The sequence below is a fragment of the Littorina saxatilis genome, linkage group LG12 (assembly GCF_037325665.1).
Source record: "Littorina saxatilis isolate snail1 linkage group LG12, US_GU_Lsax_2.0, whole genome shotgun sequence".
In the NCBI taxonomy this organism is placed as follows: Eukaryota; Metazoa; Mollusca; class Gastropoda; order Littorinimorpha; family Littorinidae; genus Littorina; species Littorina saxatilis.
In genome coordinates, this window is record NC_090256.1 from 84,048,421 (window position 1) to 84,063,022 (window position 14,602).

Genomic DNA, 14,602 nt, shown 5'->3' on the forward strand with positions numbered 1-14,602 from the left:
AGTGAATGTTTTGTGATGTCTTGAAAGAAAAATAAAGTACAAGCAAAACACACAAAAAAGTAAGTGGATACCTTTATTAGTTCCTGAGATTTTGATATTTTAGTACATACGCTGTCGCGACTCTGCTTAAAACTGTAAAATAGGGCAACTTCAGCAGCATGTGGGTACCACATAGTTATCCTCAGCCCTTTCAACTTTTCAGGATCTGTTATCAGCAACCAAGAATAGAAAAAACACATAGTTCTAGCCCTCTAATCTCATATATGGCTTCTGTCAGCAAGCATGCAAACTTCACGAAAAACACAATTAAACCCATCGCAAAATTGCACGGGAGGGCAACTTTGGGTCATCACAATTCACACAATATGTATAGCAGCTGTCTGAAACTTTCACATATTCCAAACAAATGTGTGTAGAACATGGCTATTTTTTTTCAGACAGCTTAGTTCAATGCTTTTGGAGTATAAGAGCCTCAAAAATGTCAAAAACCTCAATTTGTCAAGCGGAAAAACAGGAAAATTACAGTTTTTCGCACTTCAAGGCCAATAATTAAGAAACTATTTAAGATACAACGAAAAATTTTGGTGTGTAGATAGATTACAGTGTAATCTTTACAGACATCAGTAAAATTCAGTGTAATGTTGAAAATAATCCCCAAAGAGTGGACAAACCCCCCCCCCCCCCCCCCCCCCCAGAGGGGGGTAGCACATTTCAGATTGAAATATTTCAGAAACTACTGAAAATACAGCCATGATTTTTGGTGTGTAGATTGATTACAATGTTATCTTCACAAATATGTGTTCAATCAAGTACACTACATTGGGGTGTGCACGTTAAAGATCCCACGATTGACAAAAGGGTCTTTCCTGGCAAAATTGTATAGGCTTAGATAAAAATGTCACTGTTATCCCTGCGCCTTGAATATGTGCGCGATATAAATTGCATAAAAAATTTTTTTTTTAAATTAAAAAAATATATATATAAATCCCTGCGCTTAGAACTGTACCCACGGAATATGCGCGATATAAGCCTCATATTGATTGATTGATTGAAGTAAGATCTAGAGAATACTACATGGCTTGCTGTGTCGTACCAGATTTACACGAGTTGTTTTTTGACTCACATGCGAAGCAAAAGTGAGTCTATGTACTCACCCGAGTCGTCCGTCCCGGCGTCCGCCCGGAAAACTTTAACGTTGGATATTTCTTGGACACTATTAAGTCTATCAACACCTGATGTGGCCTGATGGTGTATGGTTACAAGATCTCAAAAAACATGTGCGGCAACTTGACCTCACTTCAAGTTCAAGGTCACAGGGGCCGTAATTGTTGTCTTAAAAACGGCCATTTTTCACATTTTCTTCTGAAGTTATCGAGAATGGCAACCTTAGCTATGTATGCTATACAGGGCAATGTAAGCCCTATCTTTGGACACCAGTTTGGTTGACCTTGCTTCAAGGTCAAGGTCGCAAGGGTCCTTTAAAGTTGGATTGTATACATATTTTGAAGTGACCTTGACCCTGAACTATGGAAGATAACTGTTTCAAACTTAAAAATTATGTGGGGCACATGTTATGCTTTCATCATGAGACACATTTGGTCGCATATGATCAAGGTCACTTTGACCCTTATGAAATGTGACCAAAATAAGGTAGTGAACCACTAAAAGTGACCATATCTCATGGTAGAAAGAGCCAATAAGCACCATTGTACTTCCTATGTCTTGAATTAACAGCTTTGTGTTGCATGACCTTAGATGACCTTGACCTTGGGTCAAGGTCACATGTATTTTGGTAGGAAAAATGTGTAAAGCAGTTCTTAGTGTATGATGTCATTGCTAGGTTTAGTTATTTGACCTTGACCCTGAAGGTCAAGGTCATGTAAAGGTCAAGGATGTGAGTCGTATGGGCTTTGCCCTTCTTGTTTAAATAGTGAACTGCGAAAGCGAGCTGTTTACTATTTGAAAAAGCAACGAGTGTAAATCTGGTACGACACAGCAAGCCATGTAGTATTCTGTTTATCCTACATTATATACTTCTGTGCCAGATCTAACTAAAAGTCACCGACAGCGATATTGCCTTTGGATCAACCGCTTTAGAACTTCAAACCACTTTACTCAATTTGACATTCATTCCTCCGCCATGACACACACTCTCAAACTAGGACAAAGTAGTTCGCCTTTGTCAACACTGTTAAGTTTAATATTCGAACAATCAAAACCGAGTACCTGCAAAACCGGTAAAATCCGTTGCGTTGATCGCGAGTCATGGCGGAGTATTCGAGCGAAGCAATGGTGACGCACGCTTCGAGACAATTTGTGGAAGAAATCAAACCCATCACTTCAAAATATACCAGATAAAAAGAAAAGCAGTGGCCACAGGATAAAAGAAACCAAAAGGAACAACAACAGCAAAGCATATCCTTCCTCGATAGGATTAGCTTGACCTTCCGGTTTATCCCATGTACTACTAATTTACATAGCTTGACCTTCCGGTTGACCTCATTTACATGATATACACACGGGTGATTTGAACGATTTTTATCTCACGGTTATCTCTCTCACGTATGTGGGATAAATTTACTAACATTGTTCACAGTTCTCTGGGGAAAACTAAATTCTTGCAAAGTGCACAGTCGGATGAGAAGTGACAGTCAAATGCATATATACCCCTTCTTCAAAGTCAGTCAAACAAAGTTGTCAGTCAAGTACTGCTTGAAACAGGTGTACATGGCAGGCAGGTTTGCTGGAGATTCGACTGTGAATGTTCTGCCAGAAGAAGAAAATGGTGCAAGCACAATGTTGTGTCCAAAAACAACCGATGCAGGAATCTGGCAGAAGTCAGCGATAGGTTCTCCTTTTTGTGGAACGATATTAGATCGAGCACCATGCCATTCACAAGTTCTGATGGACGGTCAAGGTCTTCCAGAAGGTCCGGATTGAGCAGGTGGTTTCTTGTGATCCTATGTTTCAGCAAATGAACCCCAACATTCCGGCCCATGATGCAACGCCCTGCGTCGATATCCAAAAATGCTTCTAGTTCTAATCCAGTCTTATTCCCCAGCTTTGTTGCTTCTTTCACTGTTCCCTCAATTTCTGCCTTGATTTCAAGTCCTTGCAGCAAGTTCACTCGAACACTTTGGGGAGAAATTAAACCAGGTCACTCCAATCCCTCCCTGTTTCCAACCGAAGCAGATCCAGCTGCAACAATAGCTTGTTGGTCAGTGGTACCAGCTGAAGTTTGGGTGGTCGACCTCTTCCAGTTGCTGTGAGTGTGAAAGCAGACTTCATTTGCTGGAAGTGAGCATCATCTGTAACACGCACAAACAAAACAAAAATGTAATACTATGTTCATAATATTTTTGTACTGAAACCATGAAGGCTACCAGTAAGTTCGTCACGCGGTAGATTCGTCACCCGTGACGAAATTACTGGCAGGGGTGGGCGGGTGTTAAGCTTAGAGCTTATGCTTTCAGATGTTTGATTTGTGGGAGAGATTCAAGATTCACTGACATTTTTTAGAGAGAGAGAAAGAGAGAGAGAGAGAAAGAGAGAGAGAGTTGTTATTTTAAAACCCGAGATCTACTCATTGTGCAGTTCTCAACTGAGCAGTTTTCAGACGACACAGTCCGAGCGTTGTTATTTTAAAACCCGAGATCTACTCATTGAGCAGTTCTCAACCCGAGATCTACTCATTGAGCAGTTCTCAAAAGCATGTAGTCTGAGAGAGGGAGCGAGAGAGAGAGAGAGAGAGAGAGAGAGAGAGAGAGAGAGAGAGAGAGAGAGAGACACAAACGCACAAACACTCACACACACCATCGCACACACACCCACACACTGACTAACACCCACACACGCGCGACCAAGAGAGAGAGAGAGGGAGTCCTATGACTTCAACCTCACTGTCAAGGAGGCAGAGAAACTCAATGTGAGGAGAGGGAGGGGTGGAAGGAGGTGAGAGAGAGAGAGAGAGAGAGATAGAGTGAGCCGCGCTCGGACTACTGTGGCGAAGTTACCGGGACCGGTGACGAATCTACCGTGTGACGAACTTACTGGAAGCCACCATGAAGGCCTGTTTACTTTCAGTTTTACTTTTGTCCCAAAACAAAAGTTTGCTTTGTTTTTCTGTCATGTATTTGGTTATTTTTTAACTCGTTTCTAATTTATTATATCACCTTGCTTGTCATGAGAAACAAATTAGTAATCACACAAGTTTGATGGACCATAAACTCTGATTAACTGGGGGGAAAAGGAAGAAGGAATGGAGATGCGCTAGGGTCAGTGCATGTAAGCTACGCTACTCGTTGCTAGGCCTAGTCTTGCACTTCCGGTTTTAGCAAAGGAACAATTATTCCTTTTAATCCTAATTTAATCCTCAAGAAAACAACAACTGAGAAACAAAAACCATCGGAGTAATAATTCAAGATTAGTTTGAAACAAATATATCACATGTACGGCGAAAGGCAAAAAATAACTTAGGTCGTTTATCGAGTACCCCCATTTCAACACCCAATAGGCAATACAAAATGACCCAGCACAAACTACTATCATCAAAATGAAAACTACGCACTCAAAACGCTAAATTCAGCAGAATGGTTCGACAGATCAACTTCTAAACACTAAATGAACAGAAAAACATCAACACTTACCAAGGATGGGTTTGATTTCTTCCACAAATTGTCTCGAAGCGTGCGTCACCATCGCTTCGCTTGAATACTCCGCCATGACTCGCGATCAACGCAACGGATTTTACCGGTTTTGCAGGTCCTCGGTTTTGATTGGCTCGCGCTTCGCGCGCATGAATCTTAAACGGAAACTTCCATATTTGGAGGATTCACAAGAAATCGGACTTTCTAGCGCATCTTTTACGACTACGATCGTTTGAGTTGTTTTTAAGTTACGAAAGGTTAAAGTTGGGCAATTTTTTATTGTCCATGTCTAAAATCCACCATCGATTTAATCTAAAAAATACCCCCCCTAGAAAGAAAAGGGACTCTTTCTTTAGCAGTCGACACTGGTTTCCGATCGTTGAATGAAACTGTTTTTAGAAAATACAACGCCGAAAGGGAAACACCACAAAAAGTTGAAGAGCAAGTAGTAATGGCGGTCGCGTCACGGCTGTCCGAAAATCCGGAGAGAGTATTTGTGATTCACGCACACGCATTCAATCCAAGCACATTTTGCAAACAAATGGCATGGGGTAAAAGACAAAGAATCCAACTTCATTTCTGTAGTTTCCATTTTCAATAATATGCCATATATTGAAAGCTGTCGGAAATTGAAAACGTGTTATTTTCAGCACAGATCTCGCTTTCCCGCATGGGACTAGCGTTACTGCCGCTACCTACTTATAACTTTTTATTACATTTGTCAAAAAAACACAAAAAAACCCAGTGCAGAAAACGCAATGAAAGCGAAAGCGCTCGAGTCGCACACTTATTTCCCTGTCAAGTAGGTTTAATTTGTGCACATTAAAAAAAAAAGTTAAAAAAAAAAAAGTGATTGCCTACCTTCCTACCCTATTTTTTGTGTGGCTATGTTACCTTAACCGCACTTATTTTTTTTGGGGGGGGCCTTACGAATGGTAAAAGATTTTTTTTATGGTTCCATGTCAGAGGCAGCTGAAGTTTAAGATCAGGTGTTTTGGCTGAACCATTGAATCACCACTATCAAGTCAGCTTTTTGTAGGACATTTTTAAGATTAAAAAGACTCGATAAGTTGCTGTGTTTAAATAAAATGTACAATATTAATTCAGTTGCATTTCTTGTCTTTTTTTAAATGCTTGTACTCTCCTATTTCTTCCAAGTTTTTGCTCGGAAGTATTTTTTACTAGAGAATCGCGAGACAGAGACAGACAGCGTGGCGGTTCACCACAATCACCTTTGAAGGCGAAGTCCTGTCAAACGGGATTGAGAATTTTAGAGCTTATTTCTTAGCCCTATATTATCTGTTGTGGCTTCTCAAATGCCAGAACATACAGACAGACAAAAGCCGCTAGACCCCATCACAAACAGAACTCTATAATCCACAGGTGTTGCTTACACACACACACAAACACACACACACACACAGAGAAGCCGTATATATATGTATATATCTATAAATATATAGAGATAGGTGACAGTGTATTTTTCGCGTGGCTATAAATTGATTCGACCTTTTCACTTTGACAGTAAGAACAACTTACGGGTGCAAGGGAAGCGTTCTGGACAGCGCAGTGACATTCTAAAAATAGTAACGTAGAAACGGGAATATGGATTGAAGCCACACGAAGGAAGGGAGATAAACGGGGTGAATCGCGAGACAGAGACAGACAGCGTGGCGGTTCACCACAATCACCTTTGAAGGCGAAGTCCTGTCAAACGGGATTGAGAATTTTAGAGCTTATTTCTTAGCCCTATATTATCTGTTGTGGCTTCTCAAATGCCAGAACATACAGACAGACAAAAGCCGCTAGACCCCATCACAAACAGAACTCTATAATCCACAGGTGTTGCTTACACACACACACAAACACAGAGAAGCCGTATATATATATGTATATCTATATCTATAAATATATAGAGATAGGTGACAGTGTATTTTTCGCGTGGCTATAAATTGATTCGACCTTTTCACTTTGACAGTAAGAACAACTTACGGGTGCAAGGGAAGCGTTCTGGACAGCGCAGTGACATTCTAAAAATAGTAACGTAGAAACGGGGATATGGATTGAAGCCACACGAAGGAAGGGAGATAAACGCAAAACACTGGAGAAGATAAGGAAGAGTTACTGGGAATGGTGAAATGAACAGAAAAACCAAAATCGGTTCAGCGCTGCGCGCTGAGAGCACGTGTTGAAATATCTCATCGATGATATTGTGTCCGGGGTGTAGCTGAATACGGTGTCCAAATTTGAAAAAGATCCACCGAGAACTTTGGCGTTGTGATGTGGTCTAGCGGCTTTGGTGTGTCGGTATGGGGGCCCGGGTAGCTGAGGTGGAACCAAAATCGGTTCAGCGCTGCGCGCTGAGAGCACGTGTTGAAATATCGACCAGGTTGTGTCCTGTCCCGGGTGTACCTGAATATGCCCACCAAATTTTAAGCAGATCCATCGAGAACTTTGGCCGTGCATCGCGCACACACACACACACACACACACAGACAGACAGACAGACAGACAGACACAAGTCGTATATATATATATAGATACTGGTATAAAATTAAATAATCACTCTTGCAAATTATAGCCTATTTCAAAGACCAAGATTGTATTTGAGAGGATTGACATGTAGCCTAATCAAAAATATTCTACTGCGATGCTAAGGTGTGTCACTCCCTCTTAGTCTTACACTTAGCGGCCTTTCGCTCATGTGTGCTACAAGTGTGCTCCTGTGTAGGTCGTCTGGTCAGCCAGCTATATGTGTAGACTATTTATTTACATCTTTTATTTATTGACATCATTATTTCAATAACATTTCTTGTAAATGCGTTGAATACTTTTCAGGCTGTCAGCTACATGTACTACGCTACTGCTCCACAAAATATTTGCTTCGATTAAAAAAGTAAAAGGTACTTGCAGAAGTATTTTCCCCAACTGTTCAAGGGGTATTCGGTCACATTGATTACACTCATTAAAATTAAGCTGTTTTTGCTAGAAACAAAAAAGTGTCTTTGTATACTGTTAGAGCCAGCAAAAATATGAAAAAGAAATAGTAACTCAAATACAGATCGCTTTTAATAAGTTTCCTTTCTTAAGTTCTAATCCACTTCTGATAATAAAGAAATTGGACAAAAACAGGGGGACTTTGTAGAAACAGCGCAAATCAGTCTTGCGAGCTTGAGGACCAGCTAAAATGATGCAAGTATGCATAGATAGTTCAGCCATTGTGCTCAGGGAATCGAGTGATTGTGACTGATGAGCTATCATTTTCATGACACTTCCACCACTTGTATGTTCTGTACTTTTGAAACACAAAAATACCATGCATAGATCCCCTGAAAATATAGTATGGCTGCCCAAATGGTAGGGCAAAACAGTCATACACGATGTAAAAACCCTCCCTTGTTTAGTGTGAGACCTAATACAGAAAGAATATTGCATATATGTACATACAGTATTTAGTGTGAGACCTAATACAGAAAGAATACTGCATATGTACATACAGTATTTATTTTTGTTTGTTTCGGTGAACCCAAATCTTTGGTAAAATCATCCTTTTTCAAGAAGCGAAGTTGATGGGACTACTCACTAGGTATTGATTCTTGACCCAAAACAGAAGAATCAATTGTCTGAGAAAGCCTTACCTGTGAGTGGTAGTAAACAGCGATACCAAGATAAAGTACAAGTTTGCATCATGATAAGCTTCTTTTTTTCCCTTACATATTTTGTTTCTGTATTGCTATTACTGTGGTAGCATTTCTCTAAGTGGGTCGGGTCATATTAAAAAAACAAGATCATTGAGAGTAGGGACAGCAGGGCCGGATTAGGCTAAGAGGAGGGGGTGGGGGGTGTTGTTGCCAGTGGTGGTCCAGGGGGATGTTCCCCCTGGCGGGGTCAAGGGGCAGAGCCCCTTGTGGGGGTCAGGGGGCTTCACCCCCTGAAGCTGATGGGTAGGTCATATTCTGAGATAGGAAAATGGTCGCTCCTTGCATGAAACGGCATAAAATAAACAATAATAAAAAATGTTTTAAATAAGTGAGGTACATGTTTAGGCTAGGGGGGGGGGGTTGCATAACCCCCATACCCCCCCCCCCCCCCCCCCCTAGTCCGGCCCTGGACAGTGTTCATTCCTCAGTAACTGTGTCCATCGATCTCTCTCACTTGCTTTCTGTGTACCGGTATTCTTTGCTCACTCATTGACAGTCATGCAGTGTACATGTTCTTCATTGTCTTCCTATAAAACGTATTATTGATAAAATTAATCGTGTGGTCAGTCTGACTGGATACATGTACGTGTATTTGATGCAATAGGAATCATTCCAGATAACTTTCAAACAGAATTTGAAGGGAAACATGTTGTACTATAGAAGGCTGTTGCAGTAGGTGAAAGTCATGTATATTACAAAACTGGGATATTTTGTAAAGCAGTTTGATACATTTGTAGCTTTGTTTTTCAAGCACAGAAAGAAAATTACTAACAATAACAGAATTCTTTCAATAGTCTCAAATATTTGGCCTGTGGTTTCCTATGGTGTTTTGATGTAAATTACAACTGTATGATTATTACTGCAGCAGATGAATTACCTTCATTCTTGATAATCTCTTTTGTTGGTCTTCGGTTTAATAAGAAATTAAACAAGTCGCATAAGGCGAAATTACTACATTTAGTCAAGCTGTCGAACACACGGAATGAAACTGAACGCACTGTATTTTTTCACCAAGACAGTACAGCTTCGTCAATCCCCGCGTGAAGGAAATCGCTCACCTTCCACGTGCAAAACGTAGTGATATTGACACGCCAGATTAGCGCGGTAGCGTATTGTGCTAAGCAGGAAAGCGCGCTTTTCTGTATTCTTGTTAACTTTCTGAGCTTGTTTTGAATACAACCTATCATATCTATATGTTTTTGGAATCAGGAAATGATAAAGAATAAGATGAAATCATTTTTGGATCAATTTCTTAAATTTTAATTGTAAGACTAATTAATCTATTTTCGTTAATTGTGATCACATTTTAAGAGTAAACATGACATATATATGTTTATATTTTTAGATTCAGAATGTGATGAAGAATACGATGCAATCAATTTTAAAAAATCGATTTTAATGACAACTTTAATGAGCAAACTCATCAATTAAATTTTAACAAGCCTCCAAACTGAAATGCAATACCAAAGTCCGGGCTTCGTCGAAGATTACTTGACCAAAATTTCAACCAATTTGGTTGAAAAATGAGAGCGTGACAGTGCCGCCTCAACTTTCACGAAAAGTCGGATATGACGTCACCAAAGACATTTATCAAAAAAATGAGAAAAAAACGTCTGGAGATACCATACTCAGGATCTCTCATGTCAAGTTTCATGAAGATCGGTCCAGTTTGTTTGTTTGTTTGATCGTTCATGGGCTGAAACTCCCACGGCTTTTACGTGTATGACCGTTTTTACCCCGCCATTTAGGCAGCCATACGCCGCTTTCGGAGGAAGCATGGTGGGTATTTTCGTGTTTCTATAACCCACCGAACTCTGACATGGATTACAGGATCTTTTTCGTGCGCACTTGGTCTTGTGCTTGCGTGTGCACACGGGGGGGGGGGGGGGGGGGGGGGGGGTGTTCAGACACCGAGGACAGTCTGCACACAAAGTTGACTCTGAGAAATAAATCTCTCGCCGAACGTGGGGACGAACTCACGCTGACAGCGGCCAACTGGATACAAATCCAGCGCGCTACCGACTGAGCTACATCCCCGCCCCCGGTCCAGTAGTTTACTCTGAATCGCTCTACACACACACACAGACACACACACATACACCACGACCCTCGTCTCGATTCCCCCCTCTACGTTAAAACATTAAGTCAAAACTTGACTAAATCATAAATGTAACAAGTCGCGTAAGGCGAAAATACAATATTTAGTCAAGTAGCTGTCGAACTCACAGAATGAAACTGAACGCAATGCCATTTTTCAGCAAGACCGTATACTCGTAGCATCGTCAGTCCACCGCTCATGGCAAAGGCAGTGAAATTGACAAGAAGAGCGGGGTAGTAGTTGCGCTAAGAAGGATAGCACGCTTTTCTGTACCTCTCTTTGTTTTAACTTTCTGAGCGTGTTTTTAATCCAAACATATCATATCTATATGTTTTTGGAATCAGGAACCGACAAGGAATAAGATGAAAGTGTTTTTAAATTGATTTCGACAATTTAATTTTGATAATAATTTTTATATATTTAATTTTCAGAGCTTGTTTTTAATCCGAATATAACATATTTATATGTTTTTGGAATCAGCAAATGATGGAGAATAAGATAAACGTAAATTTGGATCGTTTTATAAATTTTTATTTTTTTTTACAATTTTCAGATTTTTAATGACCAAAGTCATTAATTAATTTTTAAGCCACCAAGGTGAAATGCAATACCGAAGTCCGGGCTTCGTCGAACAATACTTGACCAAAATTTCAACCAATTTGGTTGAAAAATGAGGGCGTGACAGTGCCGCCTCAACTTTCACGAAAAGCCGGATATGACGTCATCAAAGACATTTATCAAAAAAATGAAAAAAACGTTCGGGGATTTCATACCCAGGAACTCTCATGTCAAATTTCATAAAGATCGGTCCAGTAGTTTAGTCTGAATCGCTCTACACACACACATACACAGACACACACACACACACACACACGCACATACACCACGACCCTCGTCTCGATTCCCCCCTCTACGTTAAAACATTTAGTCAAAACTTGACTAAATCAGTAAATGTAAAAAGAAACAAACAGATACTGAGATAGACTGCTAACGTTCGAAAATATAGATTAAAAAATCAAAAGTAAGTTATTGGAACATTTCAATTTTGACAATTGATTTTTGATTAGACAAGACATTCAAGTCTTGTTTTGTCAAAAAATAAACATTCCAATAACTACCTTTCTTCTACATTTTACATTTTACGTCAAGTTTTGACTGAATGTTTTAACATAGACAGGGAATTGAGATGAGGGTAGTGGTGTCTGTGTGTGTATGTGTATACTAGCGATTTTTTTTATTCTTTGGTTTAATAGTTTGTGTGGTCGGCCTATGAGCTCTTTTAAATATATATAATGAAGACCAACCTACCTAGTCAAGAGACTAAATAAACTTCTTCTTCTTCTACTTCGTCGTTCGCTACTAAATAAACTATCTTTTCACCTTTGTTGAGTGTTGTCACTCTCTTCTGCCCTGTTTGTGCAAAAAGTATGTTGTTTGCTCATGCCATGGTGTTCCTACAATAATCTCTCTCAAACAAAATGAGCATCAGTGCAAAATAAGCTAAATAGTAAAATCTAACAGCGAAAACGGTGGACGAAATTGAGGCCTGTGCTTTTTTCCACACTCGCAGCAGATGAAATTGCTGGGTCTTTGTGTACCAGCCAACCAGCCTTTCCTGCCTGTGCCCTACTTTAGGCTGTTACGAAGAGGGGTTGTTTCCCAAGTCAAAAGGCAGGTTGTGTTCTGCGCTTGTGCAGTGTCGAACTTCATTCCTATTTCCAGTCCTAAAAGGTTGAGGGATTTGTGATGTAAGCAGACAGTTGTATATAAATAGGCGATGTCTGTAAAACTCGTGCACTGACAAGAATCATGCTGTTCGCTAAAATTTGGTAAACTTTTTTTTTTCTCTTTTAAAAAAAGTAATTTGCAGTCTCACTAAAATGTGGCAGAGTAGGTAATAATTAAATTTCAGTCCTTTTTTTTTTAAATGGTGTATTCTTATGGTGCAAAGCTTTTCACTGTTGTGTCCTTTTTCATTTCATACCACTACCAGGCAGAAAGAAAAGCAAGAGATTACACTCACTCAGCAGTGGAAGATTGGTTTCACACGTTTGCCTCCCCTGCCCGCCTTTTTCTTTGTGTGTGTCTTTCTACTGCTTTAGGTTTCCTTTCATGTGTGTTTGGGTTCAAACATTTCCCGTGCGCTCATCAAATTAACCTAGTTCAGGAGTTGCTTTCTGTTTCAGTGTCGGAACTGGCTGTTAGTTGCATGCTCTAGCTCTAAATAGCAGTTGTTACCTGTCAATAAGGGATGTCAGTTCTGTTTTCGTAACCTGATTTTGTAACCAACTTTCTTTGGTGCTGTTGGGCTGTGATGCCAGCAGGAAGGGGGGGGGGGGGGGGGGTGGGGTTGAAGAATAGAGCAGACTGTAGGTCTGTTCTTTCGTGGAACATCGTTAGCATTCTGTGCAAGGTTTTTGCATTATTTAAAACTCATGCTACATATTGTCGCTGTAATTCACAAACCTCGTATCTCAATTTTGAGGTTTTGAAACTAAAAGTAAAACAATAGTAAGCTCCCCTAGGGCATGTAGTAGCTCAGTCGGTAGCGCGCTGGATTTGTATCCAGTTGGCCGCTGTCAGCGTGAGTTCGTCCTCACGTTCGGCGAGAGATTTATTTCTCAGAGTCAACTTTGTGTGCAGACTCTCCTCGGTGTCCGAACACCCTCGTGTGTACACGCAAGCACAAGACCAAGTGCGCACGAAAAAAGATCCTGTAATCCATGTCAGAGTTCGGTGGGTTATAGAAACACGAAAAATACCCAGCATGCTTCCTCCGAAAGCGGCGTATGGCTGCCTAAATGGCGGGTAAAAACGGTTTTTTCGTTGTCTGTAACACACTCACCTGCAGTTTGAAACACTGTTATTTTCACTAAATAACAACTTTCTTCCTTTTTTTTTCATCTGAAAGTTAGAAGTGTTATTGTGATTTGTTTTGATAAATTTGCATTTTTTAGGACAAAGATTTTTCTTTATTTTGATTTTTAAAGACATCTGTTTGAGACGATTCACCAATTTCCCCATTATTCAGCTTTCATTCATGTCATTGCATGTGTTTTTTCTGGCCTTTTCTATTGTCTTTCCATACAGTTCACCTTGTGCTTTGTTTTCAGATTTTAATGAAATGAAATGACAGGAAAAAGAGATATGTTTTTTTACGTTGTGTGTGTTACTCACACCACTCGCACATCGTGAGAGGTAACACACTCAAATATTTTGTACAGTTATCTTGAAAATTATTTAAATCTTGCTGGAACAAGTAAGGAATGAATCAAGTCAACAGAAATGATGTCTGCGTTTATTGTTTTGAATTGGAGTTTTTTTTTAGGAACAGTGTTGAGTGAGTTACACACACTACAAAACATCACAGGCACAATTGTGTTAAGTAACCTACTCCCAATACCTTGTCTCAGGATAAACAATATGTTTTTTTTCATTACCCCTTCAATTTACTAGAGAAATATAAATGTTGAAGTGAAAACTTTTCAATATTCTTATTAGCATTTTTTGTAATTAATGGCTGTTGGTGTATAAGTGTGTTACTTACACCATATATGTCAGCTGCAAAGTTAGTGTTAGTAACTCACTCAGTTCTGAAAGTAGGAAAAACGTGTACTAGAGTACCATATCAATTAATCATCACTGAAGTGTGTTGTTAAATGCATATTAACCTGACTTTGACATTTTTCATGATGTATTCAAGATTTACTTTTGTTACGGTGAGTTTGTGTTGGTGCTTGTAACACAAATTGGTGTTGTGTAACAAACTCAGAGACACTTTCTTTGCTGATATGAATTTACCAGCATGCTGAATGTGTTAACAATAGTTTCAATAGTTGTGTAGCAACCATGGTGTCATTCTTACAATTAATTTCACAATTACTGAATGCACTGAATAGGGGACAACGTTTGGTTTCATGTTATGACAGTGTTTTGTAACACACTCATTGGCGAATAAACAGCATTTTTTGTTGATAACTTCAAAATCCGCCTTCACCCTGAAGATTTTTTGTTGGGTTTATAAAGTTTTTTTGTACAGTGTGTTGTTTTTCATTACCAAGTGGATGGATATATGCTTTATACTTACAATAATTTGAAGTAAGACTTTTTTGTGAAATGTAACACCTCAGTGTCAAAAGTGAGAAAATCTTCTCTAT

At 39.7% G+C, this 14,602-nt stretch overlaps 2 protein-coding genes and 1 long non-coding RNA gene across 3 annotated transcripts in view; 2 read left to right on the plus strand and 1 right to left on the minus strand.

Annotated features, from left to right (window-relative positions):
* LOC138982996 (eukaryotic translation initiation factor 2-alpha kinase 3-like) overlaps positions 1-14,602 on the plus strand; it is a 387,290-nt gene that overhangs the window by 310,824 nt on the left and 61,864 nt on the right. The gene's annotated exons all lie outside the window — the stretch shown is intronic.
* Positions 1-14,602, plus strand: part of LOC138982995 (probable JmjC domain-containing histone demethylation protein 2C) — a 124,397-nt gene that overhangs the window by 9,401 nt on the left and 100,394 nt on the right. The window lies entirely within an intron of this gene.
* On the minus strand, positions 61-4,739 carry LOC138982994 (uncharacterized). Its single transcript, XR_011461031.1, has 2 exons — positions 4,647-4,739; positions 61-3,308 (listed from the first exon to the last, which is right to left on the minus strand). It is a non-coding gene; the product is annotated as an uncharacterized lncRNA (long non-coding RNA).